This window comes from Bos mutus, chromosome 26 (genome assembly GCF_027580195.1).
Source record: "Bos mutus isolate GX-2022 chromosome 26, NWIPB_WYAK_1.1, whole genome shotgun sequence".
Lineage (NCBI taxonomy): Eukaryota > Metazoa > Chordata > Mammalia > Artiodactyla > Bovidae > Bos > Bos mutus.
The window spans coordinates 46,769,996-46,789,714 of NC_091642.1; the positions used below are offsets into that span (position 1 = coordinate 46,769,996).

The 19,719-nt window shown below is 35.9% G+C and overlaps 1 protein-coding gene across 1 annotated transcript in view; it reads right to left on the reverse strand.

The window, feature by feature from the left end:
- The window catches only part of PCDH15 (protocadherin related 15), a 1,047,422-nt gene extending 1,029,357 nt beyond the window's left edge, over positions 1–18,065 (reverse strand). Inside the window, exon 1 of the mRNA XM_070363570.1 lies at positions 17,823–18,065. The gene's annotated coding sequence lies outside the window, so the exon portion shown is untranslated. The remainder of the gene's footprint in view (positions 1–17,822) is intronic.
- Between the last annotated feature and the right edge of the window lie 1,654 nt (positions 18,066–19,719).

Consider the following 19,719-nt stretch of genomic DNA (forward strand, 5'->3'; position numbering starts at 1 on the left):
ATGTAATCAGCTTGGGTGTCAACCGAAATGTAAATGACTGCTTATCTTTCAAGTCTCTCTCTTCCAGTCCTGTCTAAATTCAGGTGATGCAAGGAAAAAAAAAAAAAAAAGGCACATTGTTCTCTGGAGAAATCTTCATTTTAATTTTTCAATTTCAATCTCAAGGGGAAATATTAAACATTTTCCTCCTATAATTAGAGACCTACAGCTGAAACGGAAACAACGTGGGGACAAAACTTTGAAAAACTCTTACATGTCCCAGCTGTAAATTTAAATCTACCACGCTCCCCTCCCAATTCTTCTTGTGAGTCGGAGAAAGGGTCCTATGTGATTCACCATTTTTCTAGACTAAAATCACCACGACACAAAGCAACAGCCTTGGGTCCCCTGTTCCCAGGGTTTTAGATATCAATTTCTCATTCCATTCCAGAATCTGGTGGCAGAGTCACAACTGACAAGATGGTAAATTTCCCCTCCATTTTTCTTGCTGAAGTTGTATCTCATGGCACCAGCAGTGTGAGTGGTCTCTGGCAATCCACATCTTCTTCTCCATGGTCTGCAGTGCCTGGTGGCCTACTCTGGAGCACCGGAATGCTACTTTGCCCCTAATTTCTAATCTACTATCTAGCGACCACATAGTATATGCCTGTCTTCCTTTAGAACAAGATCCTGAACTCCATTAATTCCAATAACTTCAATTACTGTGGTCCTTCTACTCACAGATACATTTCTCAGACATTTTATGCACCTGACTTCCAAGTGTGAACCACTACTTGAATTTCCTGTTTCTTTGCTCCACAAATGAAAAAATGCCATATAAGCCCATAAAACAATTTTATAATATTTTTCTAACAGAAATACTTTGAGGTAACCAGAGCTATATGTTTTGGTAAGACATAAACTGCCTGAAAGGTCCTTATTCTTCACCATTCTCAGTGTCCTCTCCTTTGCTGTGTAAATTTGCAGCATCCTTCCAGTTCAACTCTACATTCAGCCATGCGACTTGCTTTAACTGATGAAAATGTTGAAGAGCACTGAAATATTTGAACTTGCCCAATTTTTTGTATCTGTTTTTTTTTTTTTTTTAACAACCCAATAATATTCCATCATAGCCTAGAGGATAAGACAGATGTGAAGCATAGCCATTAGCCATTCTCAGTTAAATCCAGTCTATATCAGACAACACTCTCAGATATGAGTGAGCCCAGTCTTGTTAACAGAGCTGCCATGTTGACTATCTCACATGCATAAGCAACAATGGATTATTCTTTCGTGACACTGAGGTTTTCAGGTCATCTGTTACATGGCATTATTTTAGCAACATGGCATTATTTAGCAACATTATTTTAGCAACATTTAACAATTACATGATTCATACACTGATTTTTAATATCTGATCACCCATCCCACTTCAGTGTCCACATCCTTAAAAATGACAATTGATTACCATATTAAGTCAAAATGTCTAAAAACTTTTGGAAAATATAAAGAACCAACTACTGTGTGCAATTATGCATTTAAATACATGAATATACTTAAAGAGGAAAAGAGTAGTATAATGAAAAAAGACATAAAGTCAGAAGCAATTATAACTGAAACCATTACTTGTTAAGTTTGTGGGTATTAAGTCTATATGCTATTCAGGGTAAACAAATCAAGTTGGGGCATATTAATGCAAAGTTTGCTATTTTACTCTTCAACATAGAGTCATATGATAATACTAATAACCAAAATGTTAATAGATATTTTAAACTGATCAGTCTTCAGCAAATATATTTACCTCCATTCATGTACAGAAGCACATTATTCATACTTATTTTTTTCATATCTATACATTATTAATAGAATATACAGAGAAAATCTAGTTTTACCTTTGAGAATTTTACCAGCCAAGTCTGATCTGGGCTTGGGTGAATTTTCTCAGCTAAGGAGTAAAATATAGATAAAAAGACCATACTATTCTCATTTAAATAGACTACCCATGTTTTTGAAGGTTAGAAAAGATTAGATTCATTCAGTTATCATTCACAGGAGACTCAGAAAAAAAAATGTATATATTTTTGGCAGAAAATGAAGAGGAACTGAAGAGCCTCTTGATGAAAGTGAAAGGGAAGAGTGAGAAACCTGGTTTAAAACTCAACATTCAAAAACTAAGGTCATGGCATCTGGTCCCATCACTAAATGGCAAATAGATGGGGAAAGAGTGGTGACAGACTTTATTTCCTTATTTTCTTGGGCTCAAAATCACTGCTATGATGACTGAAACCATGAAATTAAAAGATGCTTTTCCTTGGAAGAAAAGCTGTGACAAACTTAGACAGCATATTAAAAAGCAGAGATATTATTTGCTAACAAATGTCCATCTAGTCAAATCTATGTTTTCTCCAGTAGTCATGTATGGACATGAGAACTGGACTATAAAGAAAGCTGTGCAATGAAAAATTGATGCTTCTGAACTGTAGTGTTGGAGAAAACTCTTGAGAGTCCCTTGGACTGCAAGGAGATCAAATCAGTCAATCCTAAAGGAAATCAGTCCTGAATATTCATTGGAAGGACTGATGCTAAAGCTGAAACTCCAATACTTTGGCCACCTGATGTGAAGAACTGACTCATTGGAAAAAACCCTGATTCTGGGACAGATTGAAGGGGATGACAGAGAATGATATGTTTGCATGGCATCACCGACTTGATGGACATGAGTTTGAGCAAGCTCCGGGAGTTGGTGATGGATAGGGAAGCTTTGTTTGCTGCAGTCTATGGGATTGCAAAGATTTGGACATGGCTGAGTGACTGAACTGAACTGATAATTCTTGTTAATGAGGATCCTTGTTTAGCTACTACTACATAATGAGGATATCTTACCTTAGATGCTTACATCTATTCAATAGTTCTAAAGACATCAAAATAGCAAGTAAATTTTTCAAATTTTTACAGGGATTTTTACAGAATTTCTTAAATATATGCTTACATATATTTTTGGTTCAGTAAGACAAAATATGATATTTTAATACTAATAAATATTGAATATTAATAATACTAAGATAAAATAATCTCTAACTTCAATTTAGGTGAAAAAATAAATAATATTTAAATATATGTAAGAAGCAGATAATACATTGTTAAAGATTTCTTTCCTCATCTATTTATTTTTTTTTGTTATTAAATTGTTAGAGATATAGACTGAAGTGCTTATTGTAGATTCTACAATTATCCATATATTCACTCAACAAATGTCCTGAGTGGTCTCCCTTATGACATAATATTCTCCTTCACTTCTCCAAGTACATTAACATGAAAAAAATGACTGATTTCTGGGATTACAGGAAGTAAAAGTCTCATCATCACCATCAGTCATCATTCTGAGATTTTAAAATGTATGAAGTGAAGCTGGCAACTAAATGAGAACATGACTCTCATGAACTCATCAGTATATCACTGTTAGGAAATATTTTAAGAGGATCACATCACTGGGGAGTCCACAGTTAAAGCCTCTAATGTAGCTTTGGAATGAATCACACATGACATGTATAATCACCAAGAATAGGCACTTGATTGTGATATTGCTTCACTATCTACTACCAATTAAAGTAAGAGCTTTTAGAAAAATATCTTCCTAATGGAAGACTCTAACAAGACTCTTTAAAAGCCCAAATAAAAACATGGCAAAATATTGTCAGCAGTATTTTCTAAAAAATTCAGGCAAGTCAGATTTCAACTGTGTATAATACCATTCTCATTTATAGAAATTAAATACACAAAGTCCAAATGAGTCACAGGAAAAAGTTGTCTTGAAAAACAATTCTAATTTATTCATTTAACAAACATTTGTTGGTATCATACAAGTCACTGATGTTGTGAATATAAATATGAAAAATATAATTAGAGTAGCAGAATTTCTAATTAGGAAGATGCTCTAAGATTATGGAAAGTTATGAATTATTGAATCTATGTCAAAACATTAAATGACATACCGTAATTTCTAATCATTTATTCTTTACTAGGTGACTGGTATTTTTTTCCTCTTAGCATATATGTTACTAAAATAACAATTGTTTTAAAACAATGATGACATGTCCTGATACTACCATATCACTACAACTGTGCTTTTATAATCTGCACCCATTGAAATTATCTTTGCTAATTCCTTTCAAGGATAACTATGAAAAGATATCAAATATTGCTATGTAACATCACTGGGGTTGTTAGTTCTAGATTTTGCTTGTCTAGCTTAGAACAGTAACATTAAAAACTGGTACCCTTAAACTATCTGCCTGTGAAGATTTCACCTTCAGACAGATGTCAATTTTGATGTAAAAAGTAATATTTAATTTCCCTTTTACAAGTGAATTACACCATGCTGTGCTGTGCTGTGCTTAGTCTCCCAGTTGTATCTAACTCTTTCCTGCCAGGCTCCTCTGTTCATGGGGATTCTCCAGGCAAAACAGAAAGCATGACAATAGACCCCTGTGAATCTAGTCAAGTGACTTGTCAATGGGACAGAGTTTAATAGAGGAAGGAAGTGTGTAATAGAGGAAGGAAATGTGTCCACAAATGGCCTTAAAGCAACTGGAAACCACGTGGGAAAATGAACATAGACACAAATGCTCTAACTCACACAATAATTCACTCAATAGTCCACAAACACAATTTTTAAAATGCAAAATCATACCTATTAAAGAATAAAATCTATATAACCTTGAGTTTGGTATGAGTTTTTTCTTTTCTTTTTTTTTTTAAAGGATACTAGAGTGGGTTGCCATATCTTCCTTCAGGGGATCTTTCCAACCTAGGGATTGAACACAGGTTTCCCACATTAAAGGCAGATTCTTTACTATCTGAGCCACCAGGGAAGTTCAAATCACATCAGGTTAATTGTTTAATTAAGCTATTTCAAAAATGAGAAAAATTCTCTACAGAATTGATGACAAATACATGTTGGAAGTAGCTTATATCATATGTCAAAGTATAAAATATTTTTTAAAATATTCTACATAAAAATAAAAACAGAAAATTCATTTCATAAGAATCTGAATGATCAAACATGACAGTCTATATTTATTAACGTATACCATTTGTGACTGTTATATAGATAAGCATACATGATATGTAGTACAGTCTTTTGCCTAAAAACTATATATAGTTTTAAATTTTTACCTTTGAAATTTTAGGGAACATATCTAAAGACTTACACATAATTATATGTTAGCCAACATAGTATTAAAAAAATAAATATTTTGGTTTAATGTAAGGAATGATTATAATGTTTACCAGTTCAATTATTTTCAAGTATTCTATTTTGCAGACCAATTCATATTGTGTCTATACTATCTAGAACTGACCCTTTTTCAGAAACCAAGAGTGTAGTCATGACTTAGAATGAGCCAGCCAATATTTTTCACCCTCACCTCACAAGGTACATGAATCAATTCAGGTATATCAGAGCCAAGTAGATCCTATATAGAGTTGTGGGGTTCAATTATCAGAGTATGAACTTTATTTTCTCTTGTACTACATGCTGAATCGTATGAGCTCAAAGCTACTAATAGCCAAAATATGGACTTTGAAAACAGCTTCAACTAGCCAAAAAAGCAAATGAAAAGATGTATCTCAGAGTCATTTGAGCTTAAATGCTTATGGCATTTCAGATCTACATGTCTGGACTTTTAATTGCACAGAACAGTGCATTGCAATTTCTTCAAATTTCTTTTGAAGAAAATTGATTAGGCAGAGAGAGAACCGAAGGGAGAGCATGGATAAATAGACTGAAAAAACACTGAAATATATTTGCAAGGTAGTAATATCATGAGACCGGCAGTTTTCAGAGGAAAAAAAGAAGCCAAGAGAAGGAAGGAGAGTGACATAGGAAATGGAGAAAGGGAAAACAGATGAGCTGGGCAGTAAGTGAGAAATGATCAGGCATTTAGGAAAAGGATGGAAGGGAAGTTTGACTCTAAAACTATTAGGGAGGTAGACTTGACAGAATAATTTTGGCAGTTCATGAACAGGAGCAGAAAGGGAGAGGGGAAAATCAAGGGCTGATATACAAGGTTCTAAACTGGTACAGTTTCATGTTGGCTGTCATTAGTCACTGAAATGAGAACGTGGGAAAGTAAAAGGAAAGGTTAGGAAGCAGAGGTGGGCTAAGATCATGAATTTAGTTTCACACTTAATGAATTTTAATTACTCGTGGGATATCCAAATGGAAGTTCCAGTTCAGTTTTGCAAATCTGCACTTTAGAATGAAATTTGGAGATGTTAGAGTTACATTTTAGCTGCCATCTGCAGACAGAAAATAGTTAAGAATTTAATAGTGGATGAAATAAATGAGAAGTATCAATAATATGAAATAAGAGAAGAGAAAAAATGTAAGGAAATATGTCTGAGCACATTAACATCTAAGACCTTCATAGAAAAAAAGAATTGCCTGAAAATGAATCTGGAATATGTCTTGAGAAATAAGATTCATTTTGATATTTGGCAAAACTAATACAATTATGTAAAGTTTAAAAATAAAATAAAATTAAAAAAAAAAGATCAATCCTAAAAGAAAAAAATAATAAAATAAAAACAACAATAAAACAAAAATATTGGGAAACAAAATGAGGAGAAAAATTCAAAGATCAAGGAATAGTCAGCAAAATTGAATAATGCAAATAAATGAATATAAGGCAATTGAAATCTTCCACTGAATTTAGCAGATAGGAGGTCATGGCTGATACTGGTATTAGGCATTACAGCTGAGTAGGGGGAGTGGGAGCCTGATTGTAATGGGAATAGTGAAACTGCTTTAATAATTCACTTAATGGGTCAAAGAATTTGGAGTTGAATTCACACTTCCAATTCTAATTTTTTAAAGAATCAAAGACCTCTAGGAACTCAGTCATTTCCTACATGAGAATCTCAATCAAAACTATCACTTCCCCATAAGAAGAATCCTAACTACACAGGATAGAAGGCAATATTGACCATTTCAGAAATTGTGGCTGTCTTTCCCTAAAGGACAAAACAAGGACTCCTAACATAGTATGTGGCTTCAAAAACATTTGTAACTTAAAATCTATTTGACAACCAGACATTTTATAACAATTACAAGAATTTCTTTGCTCTGACCCTCCAAAAAGTAAAACATAAAAAAACCCACCCAAAGATGTACTTTTTTTGTGAAAGCTGTACTTTATCTAAAGATCTTGTTTCTTTTTTGTCCCTTGTTAAATTCCTACCTGTCACTTGTTGAAAAGCTGCAGGAGAGAGAATTTCTTGGTGAGCTGTTGTAACAGCTTATTCCTTCCTCTTGCTATGTCACCAACATCCACGCTCAACATTAAATTACTACCTCAGAAATAAGTATGATAGTAACTGGCCCAGTGTGTGTGTGTGCACACATTCACACACATGCATACTTTAAGCAAAAGACAGACACTTGAGGTGACTTAATAACTGCAAATCTAATTTACTGGCAAGGAATTAACATATATTTAATAGGATCAAAATTGTTTAAATCTGCAAATGGAAGATGAGTAACTTATTTAGCTGAGGACAGAAAATTACATTGCAAATGGCACAAGTGGAGAGACATGATAATAAAACAGCCAACTGACTCTACAGAATATATGAAAAGCTCAGTATACTGGAGTGATGTGAAAAGCAGAGGAGGATACTGGTGTCAGCAGAGATAGCTTGTACAAGGGTTCTGGTTAAATAATTAGGTTCTGAGCAATCTTCCCCACATCTCCTTTTGTCCCATAGCTTAGAGATTAGAGAGTTTCCAGAAGGCATTGTCACAGAGCCCCACACTGAGTCATCAAGCACAAGGCCATCACTTTGCTTCATACATCACAGTAAAGCCTACCTATTGACAAGCCCTGTGCTCGTCATACACAGAGGGTTGTGAAGGAACCTTTCTGTGCCATGTCATCAGTGACACACAACTATCTTTCAAAAAATCCGTTCTCCTCTGGATACACATCAAGATTTCCTGTCTCAATTTCTCTTGTAGTTAAAAGTGGCCTTGTGACTGAGTTCTAGGTAAAGGAATATAAGAGGAAGTCCCATGAGCCTTGTTCAGTCCAATCTTGACCCATAATCCCCCCCTTGCTGGCTGTTTGTTTTCCACAGAAGGTTGTCTGGATAGCAGAGCCTCAAAAGAGAATTTGGAAGCCATGTGTTGAATATCATTTTTTCAGACTCCCTATACACTATTGACATAAAACCACCCACACAAAGTTACATAAACAAAAATATAAACATGGAGCAATTACATGTGAGAGTACATTTATTTCCATGACATATATAATCTAATAAATTTTTAAATGTGAGTAGGGAGGCATGAATAATCAATCAGTTTCTCTGAGGAAAACTTAGAATCTGAAAAAGGAAGAACAAAGCAGTACACATAATGAAAGGTAGGGATGGGGAAAGAAAATATAACAAAGGGAGCCAAACAAAAGTTAAATAAACTTATAGCTAATATCCTCACAGGGATAGGAGAATGCATTCCTAAAAAAGCAACTGAAGTAACAGAGAACAAGAAGGAGCTTGTAAATATGTGAAATAATAAAAACACAGAGGAAAAAATAGCAATAATAATAACCAAAATACTTCCAGGTCAATTGCCTTTTAATCAAATACCATAGCATCTGGACTCCTTCTCATGATTACTAATGACTGGCACTTTCTGAAACCAATGTTTCTTTCTCAGTTCTTATCTTCCTGGAACCAGCAATGGCTTCCCAAGACTTCGGGGCATAATCCTCAGACCTCTTTCCTTACACATTTATATCCAGGCCCAATCTTTCCTTTGAGCTTGCAGAGTCATCTAATCTGAATATATTACAGTCATCTCAAATATGATGTAATGAAAAATCAAATATTGATTTGCCTTTCTAATACCTTTCAGAATTCGTCTTAGGGACAACTCCAAAAATCTGAGAATCATCCAAGAAGTTCCCTCTCTTTTTTTCATACACCCCATTCAAGTCAGCAATACATTTATATTGGTTCTATCTTTACAATATATCCAAATAAAACTATTTTTGTCCATTCATAATGCTGATACCTTAGTCTGAGCCACTGTTTCCTCTCACCTGGATTATGGGTTTTACACCTTAACCCTGTTTCTGCTCTTGCCTGCCTACAAGCTGTTTCCACTCAGCATCCTCAAGGCGAATAAACTGAATTATTTCAAAAAGACAGTGAGCCCTCTGGATTTTCTTACTGTGTTCCACATATCTGGGAGAAGCCTCCAACATGGAACTGCCAAGAGATAAAGACCCCAAAACTCCAAGAAAAGTCTCATCCTCCAGCTAAAGAACTGGGAAAAGGCTGCTATACCTACCCTATTCCAATCAAACACCAAGGGGAAAACTGGATTCCTTCTTTCTCCCCAGGTGTTTCAGTGGGGTAAAGTAGGAAGTTGATTTCCTACCACCAGCAATCCTTTCCTCTCCCAGAGGATAAGGTAGCCACCATCCAATTTCCCAATTTGGTTAATTTTGTGTGTTAACCTGGGTGGGCGCTGGAGCATCCAGATATTTAGCCAAACATTATTCTAAGGGTATCTGTGAGGGTACTTCCTGATGAGACTAGCATTCAAATTTGTAGTCTGGGCAAAATAGATTGTCCTTGCTAATCTGGGTGAGCCTCATGCAACTCCCTGAAGGTCTGAGGAACAACAACAGCAACAACAACAACAGAACTAGAGAATTTGCTTTCTCTGCCTTACTATCTTCTAACTGGGTATTGGTCTTATCTGCCTTTAGACTCATACTAGAACTAGAATATCATTGGGTCTCCTGGGTCTCCAGTTTGTACACTGCAGATCTTGGGATTTTTCAGGCTTCAAAATTGTACTGGCTCCCCCAGTGGCTCAGCAGTAAGGGATGCACCTGCAATGCAGCAGATGTGGGTTCAAACCCTGGGTTAGGAAGATCCCTGGAGGAGGGTATGGTAACCCATTTCAGTATTCTTGCCTGAAAAATCCCATAAACAGAGGAGCCTGGCAGGCTACAGTTTATGGGCTCACGAAGAGTTGGACACCACTCAAGCGACTGAGCGTGATAATTGCATGAACTAATTCCTTGGTGTATATATATATATGTGTGTGTGTGTATAAATATGTATGTGTATATACATATTATCTTTCTTTCTAAATAGAAGATACATATAACTTTCATTTGTTCTGCTTCTCTGGAGAATCTTGACTAATACAGTAGTGTTGGCCTGAATGGAGTGGGTACAGTCCTGGTGGAGTGGGGAGCTATTCTTCTCTTCCCCATTGGACAGGAGCTGGAGGTGCTCTGATTCCCCCAGTTTCACCCTGAGCATGCTGCCAGAGGGATCTTCCACCAGGTAATCCAGGTAAGCCTCCACTCTGACCCAGAACCAGGCAGACTTAATTAGGGAGACAGCACTAGGCTGCACTTGTAATCTGTGGACTTCACTCCCACCTCCCTGTCCAACCCAAGCAGGACTCAGTGGAAGTCAACTTCCATCCCAATCCTGCAGCAACAGCTCAGTAGAAGATAGACCCCCACTCCCAATCTGAGTGGCTGTGGCATACCAGTGTAATCTTACACTCCACTCAGAGGCAAAAAGGCCATGCCAGTCTGCGTCAAAATATAACTGAAAGGAGGGCTGCCGATTTGGGGGAAAAAATGGAACCAAGGCATCAATCTTTTTGAGGACTTGGAAAGATTTATTGCCTGGAATAATCTGTATAATGTTGCACAAGATATTAAAGATGCATATTTTAAAAAGTAAGCACGAAAAAGCAATGTGTTTACAATAGAAAAACAAAAATTAGAAAATCAAATCACAGCCCATTGTTGTTATATGATTAGCATATTAAAATAACTAGAATTTATAATATGCTTTTCTATTTGGAACTTGGGAGGGGATAAAAGGTGGTGATGGCATAAAGCAGCCAAATGTTTAAGTACTATCATAGGAGATAAATAATCAATGAAGAGAAAGAATCATAAGTATATTATGATGGAGAAATGTAGACAAAAATAAAGATACTACACTCCCAGAGTAAAGGATTGAACAAATAAGGAGACTTCACTTGAAAAGTAAAATTCATATTTAACTACATGCACAAGTGGATTTTTTTTAACAATGCACACCTACAACTTTTATTAAAATAAAATAGGCTCTAAAAAAGCACTTTATGTGCACATAGACATACACACAGACATGTGTGTACATTAATGTATAACAAAAGTGAGAAAGAAAAAGTAATCTATATCCAAATGGCAACTGTTTACAAAATATGTATTATCCTCCATAAATACTAAAAATGCTTGTTGCTTTAGCTTTTTCTCCTTCACACAATATTGTCTACTGAAGTCACCATCATTTGAAAAAACTATTTGCAAGAGCAATAAAGTGAAGCCTTATTATCTGAAGCTCTGTTGAATTTTATTCTATTCTTAAACCTCATTTATATTAAAGTATAAGCATTTATATAATATGTACTAGTCAGAACTCAGTATATCCTGAGTGAAAGTTTCACAATAAACCTTACAAAGATGTCTTAAAGCCTTGCTGTCATTCTGTAAAATATTAGCACATTGATGTAGCTAAGGCTCCAAACAGAGCATTCTAGTTCATGCTCACAGTATCAGATAGCAGGTTGTTTAGCAGACTGTGAAGGCTTTTTATGTGAAGGACTCATGCAGAGATATTAAAAAATAAAAGTAAACTGGGAGGGAACATTTGTACTATATCACCTACCTTGAAGAGGTTAAATGGATGACATAAGCACCAGGAGTCGTTCCTGGTACACAGCAGGCACTCAATTAATATCCTCATGGAGATAAGATAATATGTTCATAAAAAAGCAACTTAAGTAACAGAGAACAAGAAGGAACTCTTAAAAGTGTGAACTATTAAAACAATCAGGAAAGAATAATAAAACAATGGCCAAAATACTTCCAGGCCAATTATCTTTTAACCAGTATCATAGCACCTGGACTGCTTGTCATAGTCAGTAATGACCTCTAATTTTTGAAACCAACATTCATTTCTTAGTTCTTAGCTTCTTGGCATCAGCAATGGCCTTTAATACATGAATCCTTCTTCAAAGCGTCCCACGACCCCCTTCTCTTGTCCCTCATACATCTTTACTCTTCTTAATCCAAACATTCACTCATTGTTTTCTAAATTCTTACCACTTTTCTACAAACAGGCTTTGTAGTAAATAAATAAGTAGGACCAAAAGTCATTACGAGGATGAGACAAATGTTCATGGTCACAACTACTATTTCAGTTGTTCTTAAGAAAGTAGAATGGACTCAGGGAGACCACTACTATAGCAACTGTGCGAACTAATACCACCGTTCTCTGCAAAGCATAGAGGAAACTTTTTATTGCAGTTTCACACTGAAACTCCAAAACATCATTTCAGCTTTTCCTTATTCTGTAGAAACTAATATTTAGAGCAAATATGCATTCATTGATTAAATATTTATTGACTACTTATGGAATTCTGGACACTGAGCTAGTTAGTGGAACTGCTAAAATACATTGTGCAAAGCAAAGCCCCAGATGAAATATGCTCTCATTTAATTTGCAGAGCAAGACTATGAGGTAGAAAATAATATCAGAGTTTCACAGGTAAAGCAACTATAGTTTATCAGTGTTAAATTATTTACGTGTAGAATAAGGGGTGAAGCAAGATTTGACCTGAGTTTTGACTCTCAAGTCTTTACTGTCTGAATTCTACCTAAATGGTGATGATGATGATAAATATCAATCTCTGTTTACTAAGACATTCCTTGGTTTTATCTCCTATGCCAGGATGCTTTACGTCTGTGAATTATATCTTTGGCCACCATTTTAGATATAGAAGCCCAGGCTGAGAAGTGAGAAAACAAGCTCACCATTAGTAAAGAGACTAGGACAGATTTAAGCTCAGTTCCATCTGCTCTCCTCACCTTAATGTTTGTCTCAATTTTCCATCTTTGCATTAAAAAGGCTCTTTGTTCTTCCTCTGGTTTTTCTCTTTCTCTGTCTGGTCTGTTTCTTTTTCTCTGTCTGCCTGCCTCAATTTCCTTTTTTGCTTCTGCTTTTAGAATTGTTGTTTCTATTCCCCTTTCCTTATCTTTTTTTCTCTTTTAACCATTTATTTTTCAATCAGTCTGTCTCTTTCTGTCCATTTCTCTCCGACTCTATTTTGCTCCTTCACTGTTTCTACCTTTCTCTTCACTCTGTTCCTTTCTCACTGTGTATTTCAGTTTCTCTCTCAGCTCCCATTCTGTTTATTCCATCTTTCATTCTGTGTCTCTAACTTACTTATCTCTCTTCTTGTGAGTCTCTCTGTTTCTCTTCTTCATGTAGCTACCTATATAACTCTCTTTGAGCATGTATCTCTGTGAGTGTCTCTTTAGGACATCTCTAGTCTCTGTCTCGCAGTCAGTGACTTAAAGTTCTAAAGAAATAACCTCTCATCCAGTTTAATGGACCTTCTCTGGATTCTAGTGATGTGCTGCAAAGTTGACAAAATCAGTCCATTAAATGGTAAAGCAAAAAGGAAAGTCACTGTCCTTGGATAAACAATTTGCATTTCCATAAGGATTCAGTGATGCAGAATCAGAAAAGGCTCATTCTGACACCTCCATGAAAACAACAGAGAGAGCATTCATTAGCTGGGCTCCCAACTGAATGATGCACTTCATCGCATACACTGCTGTCCTCCCTGATTCAGGAAACAGTGCTTAATTCTGTCTGAAACCCGCCTTTTCAATAAGCATTAGAATGAATGACTTTTCAAAGTAATAGGAACTACACATCTGCCATAGCCTGAGACTGCTTACACTCGCAAAGCCATAAAGAAAGTTACACCTCCTGTCAATTTCTTATCCATCAAGAAGCACAATAAACAAGCTTGGAATTTTTCTGTTTACCAGTCAGAAGAAAAGAAATGCTTTAGTTTCTTGAAATAATGACTACTTTTGCCTTTTACCTTTATAGTTTCAATAGCCATGATCTGATATTGAAGGTTGAGTGCAACTTTTAAACTACTCATGAGCTAAAAGGAAATCTATTACATTGCTCAGCTAGAAACTTTTATTCTTTAGAGTGGAAATTACGTCTCTGCTGTTATTACTTGTTGATAGATATACACACCCAGAGACACAATCATCTTGAGGAATTGGTAGACAATCATAATTATTAACTGTTAATTGATTACTAGTTAGAAACATATAGGTTTCTTATTCATTAACTTGGCTGATCTTTACAAAAACTCTGGTAGGCTTTTTCAGAGATGTTTAGGGACTGTGCCAAGGCTTAGAAGGAAAATTATTGCTGTCTTTATACCAGAATCTGAGATTTCTTTACTCCTTATATCAATTAATAAAGAGAAAGTGTGTGTGTGTGTGTGTGTGTGTGTGTATCTTGCTCATTAGTGTCTCGTTTATTTGCAGGCTGAGACAAAATAATATTCATTTAGTGATCCTTAGAATCTGACACTATGGCTTATACATCACAGGTGGTGATTCTGCTTCAAGGCCATACTATTCATACTCACATTCAAAACTACCTCCTCATTCTGCCTCCCCTTATCCACTCACATGTTCAGGGAGGTAATGGTTACATTTGGAATTTCCATGTATATTTTCTTGTCCTGTCACCATTTCAATCTAAGTGGCTCTAATATTCAATTTGAAAAAAGGCCGTATATTAATTCAGCTTCTGAGTGCTTTGAACTTTTGGAATTTATACAGAGATTCTACCAAGAGAGCATAATTTTGCCATAAATTACTCACAGCAGCTCTTTTTCGCACTCAAGACTGACTTGAGCCCTAATGAATTCCCACAGTTCCTTCCAATATTTCCTCATGCAACCAGTGATATTTGAGCATGAAACTAATATAGGAAGCCCCATATGTCATCATTAGTTTGGAATCAATGGTCTGCCGTATTATAAGCTGCTGCTGCTGCTAAGTCGCTTCAGTCATGTCCGACTCTGTGCGACTCCATAGATGGCAGCCCACCAGGCTCCCCCATCCCTGGGATTCTCCAGGCAAGAATACTGGGGTATTACAAGCTAATAACAAATAAATCCCAGTACAAAAGAAAATATATCTATATCCAAGCAAACTTTTAGTTAAAATAAAAATAGTAATAAAAATAATTCACCCAGGTTGAGTAACACTATTTTTTCAATATTACATAATTCTATAGCCTCCTCCATGGACACATGTGGAATCTACAGAGACAGAGAAAAACAAAATGGTTCATAGACACAAGTGATGACAAGAGTAAGAATAACTCTTCAAAAAGTGGGAAAAAAATGACTATAACCAACTCTTAGAATTTAAGTAAAATTAAACTTTTAGTTGATACACACATCCACTCCATCCAGAAATTATCCTGTCTTCTGTTGAAATTATTTTTTCTGCCATCTTGAATTTATTCATAGGTTGGGATCCTGAGTAAAACTTAAAGCTGTATCTTCCCCTCAACATTAAGGCTACAATGAAATGTAAATGTATACTTGTTAGAAAAAAATTGAGATAATAGCTGAGAGAAGTTTTGTATTATTTTACACATGGAAGTAGGGATGAAAGTTCCTATTGTCTGATATTATATCTGTACATTTACAATAGGAGGAATATACTTACCTATTCTTTAGAAAATTCACATTTAGGGGATTGCTAAGTCACTTCAGTCGTGTCCAACTCTGTGCAACCCCATAGATGACAGCCCACCAGGCTCCCCCATCCCTGGGATTCTCCAGGCAAGAACACTGGAGTGGGTTGCCATTTCCTTCTCCAATGCATGAAAGTGAAAAGTGAAAGTGAAGTCGCTCAGTCGTGTCTGACACTTCATGACCCCATGGACTGCAGCCCACCAGGCTCCTCCGTCTATGGGAGTTTCCAGGCAAACGTACTGGAGTGGGGTGCCATCACCTTCTCCTTATTGTTTTTAAATTTTACTTTGTACGATGATTATACAAATTCTCATTATTTATTCAGTATCAAAAGCCCACATGATCAAGTGATTAGAGGAAAGATTAATTACTCAATACACATTTGCCTGACACACATTTTTTGATCAAAGAAAAATAATAATTACCTTTTGAGTTTAACTTCAAACTTGAGCTTTGAATCAAAATTCTGGGGAATTTTTACAAAGGGCTTGTTTATGTTTGCCTTTAAAGTTGGATGGCGAAAAGACAATCCAGATTATGTAAAATTTAAATGTGGAAAGACTAAGAAACAAGTCTGTAATGAATGTTTAACTTAAATTCTTTCTTCTTAGAATTATAATTATTACTGTTAATTTTTAAACTACTTTTATAGCTCAGTCACTCAGTGAGCTCAAATAATCTCATAAATGGATATACTATAATTTTAAAAATCTCTTAGAAAGCAAGAGTTCTTAAACCTCTTTCTAAAGGATACTCAAAACTTTACCCCATAATATTCCACACAGGCAGCTAATAGTAAGATAGCACACAAGCTTATCTGTTCAAGTCCCTGAATGGTTAATGTTTAAGGGTCATTTTTGTGGCAAACTGCTGGAAATCACATTCCCTGTTTCAAATGCACATAACTGCACCATCTGAGAGATGAGGGTGTCTGCGCTCAGTGCAACTGGGCACATATTAAATTGAACCTCTATTTCATAGGAGAATGAGTCCACAGTCAAGGGGATCGAGTTGCTGAAATTTGAAGACTTGCACATACAGATCAATGCACCGACTTACACTTAGCCACAACTAAGAAAACTAAAGGAACTAACAGAGGAGCCATTTGCAGTGAAAAATAAGTTCCCATGAGCATGCAGACAAAGTTTCACACAAGGTGTGCAAACTACAGGAAGCATTCTATGTTTACAATGTGCCTCTTTCACAAAGTATTTGCTTCCCTGACTTTAAGCAAGACAATAACCCTATGCTTTAAGTATTTGGTTACCAGATTTGACAATTAGCTCTACTTGTGAAAGCGAATGAGTATGGACTTGGAGTTAACCTTACATGAGGCCGTTACATTATACTCAAGTTAACAATGCATCTCTGCATCTGTGTTACAACTCCATCACACTGATGAACATCTGTGCATGCTAGAGACACATTAGTATGTGTTTAATGTAAAGACCACACCACAAAGCAGGAAAGCAGTTAGTACCATCTAGTATTAATTTTGTTTTACAAGGAAAAAGTCCACCTGGATTCAAATTCTAAATGGTTAATGCTCCCAATATTTTTGTAAAGGAGCTGATACTCTAATACACTGAAAGATCTATATATAAATATCAGGATACTCTAGATGACTACAAATCACAAAATATAATTCTGTTAATTGTGAAACTGTTAGCCACTGCAACTTGCCTACTAACTCTAACCTCCTTCAACTATCACACACAAAACAAAACCTCATGCACGTGTACATGAACACACAAAAATCGAATATACCATGTCAATGCTGACACCATTTTTCGATATTTTGTCAGGGAGACAGAAACAAACAAACAAAAAAAGAAAAACAGTTGAGGATTACAGTTACATTTTTTTTTAAATGACAAACCACAGAGTCATAATTCAAAAGCACGTGTCTTTCCAAAATTGCATTGACTTCTCAACAAAATTACAATACCACACAATAATCCAGAAGGTTGAGGGGACAAGGGTTGTGCTCATTCTTCCAGCAGATAATTACACGTACATCATTAGTGCTCAAGTCTTTGAACAGGCTTGACAGAAAGTGATCTCTTGACAGAGATCTATTATGCTAAAACAAATTCTCAACTTTCTCCACACTTGACTCCTGCCTTAAATTTGAAAGACCAAGAAAAGAGAGGGGGGAAAAACTTACTTGCCGGTTTAAAGTTTCATCTTTAGCCCATGTAAGGTTATGCAGCAAGTTTTCTTGCAAAGGCTGTCTCCTGCACATTCCTTTCAAAACAACCAATGTTCATAATCTAGGTCCAAGACGGTTTGTTCTCACGTCACACTTCTCGTTTCTGGGAGGCATTGTTATCCAGTTTCACATCACCAAGAAAAACGTAACTAGAGATTTAAAAAAAAAAAAAAAAAAAACCTCAATGTATTAATCCAGAAGGCATACCATCCTTCTCCGGGTTCTGAGATATATGCCAACCGCCTTAGTTATCACAAGCAACTAACTCTAAGCTGCTAGCAGGGATCTGTCTGCCCTCTATCTGTTGCTATTAGCTCAGCACGTTGATTCACTGGCACCGAAGCAACAGCAATTAGCTGTCCTGCTTCAGCCCTTGCAGGGGAGAGCTGAAGGCTGTAAACCACACAGCGACCAGAGAGCTCTTTGCACCAATTAGTGGCAGGGGCTACAACCTGATAGACAAATTGATGCCCCACTGATCATCAGTGTTGGCTGCTTTATTGTACTGCGTCCTCTCAGCCTGTCTGCCGGTTCTCTCTGTTTTCTTTTGTGTGGTTGTTTTTGCTGTTTTACTTTATCAGCATTAAGAAGTTTAGCTGCTTACATTCCGTGACAGTATTACTGACAAGTCAAAATAGTCTCTTAATCTCCTTTCATCATTCTCTCTCCCTCTCTCTCACCTTTAAATCTACCCTTTTATATCAAGTCCTCCACATCTTCATATCTTTAGGGCGTAAGGAAACTTCACACATTCTATAGAAGCTAAAAATAATATTTTCTTGGTTCTTATAGGCACATATTACTCATTAACAGGTTATACAGAAACATACTATAAAATAGTGTATATTTCTTCAGTATTGTGATCTATGAGATGCCGACAACAATATTTTGAAAATGGACATGAAAACTGGTGGAAAAGCATAGTTATTTTTAACTATGAAAAATATAGCTATTAAATCAGGTATACCATTTCTTGTCTAGGATTTATGCAAGTTCATATCAATTTTACCCACATGTTCATCTGAGGCTCTCAGAAGGAAGAAGCTAAAAATGAAAGCAATTTTGGAAGTGTGGTTGTGATAGAGCAAATATCTTGAAGTTGGTTGAAAGTGACAAGATGAAAAGTACACAGACAAAATCCCCACAGCACGTGTTTTCTTCATAGATGGGGAGATTATTTACCATGATCATATACTCATCCTATTTAGGAAAAAAAATGCACAGGGCCTGTAGAGTGTTGCCATATTTATGCACATTCATTCTTAGAGAGTAACACTTCATTTAATACCAAATTCACTTTTCTTTCAAGTTCAGTTTTCCAGAGAGAGAAACATTTTGAAGAATGTGTAAATAATCCAGGGTCAGTCTAACGTGTCACAAATGCCAAGCAGTAAAATGTGCACAGGTGAGTCAAAGATAACTAATAGGTGAACTCAGACTCTTCAGACAGAACCTGGTTGCCCTTATACACAACTCAAATGAAAGTATTTGCCTCCTTCAAAACAAAGGCTGGAGGGCAGTAGTGAGAACTTACAGGAGACAGATTCATTTTATAGTTGTAAGAGCTGATGTTTTAAAAATTCAAACATTGATAATTTAATAAAGATTCTTTTATCTCTAAACATTTATGCAAAGTTGTGTATATTTAGCTTAAGGAGATTTTTTTTTCATTTTGGGAAATAGCACATATATGGAATAATCCATACACTGATATGGCTGGTTAGATATAGCAGCTGACATTATGAAAACTGTTCCAATAACAATAGGAGTTATTAAATGTAATTTTTTTTAAAACAAAGTCAGCTTCATTTCTTGTGACATCCAATTATATGTAATTTTGATGACATATCAG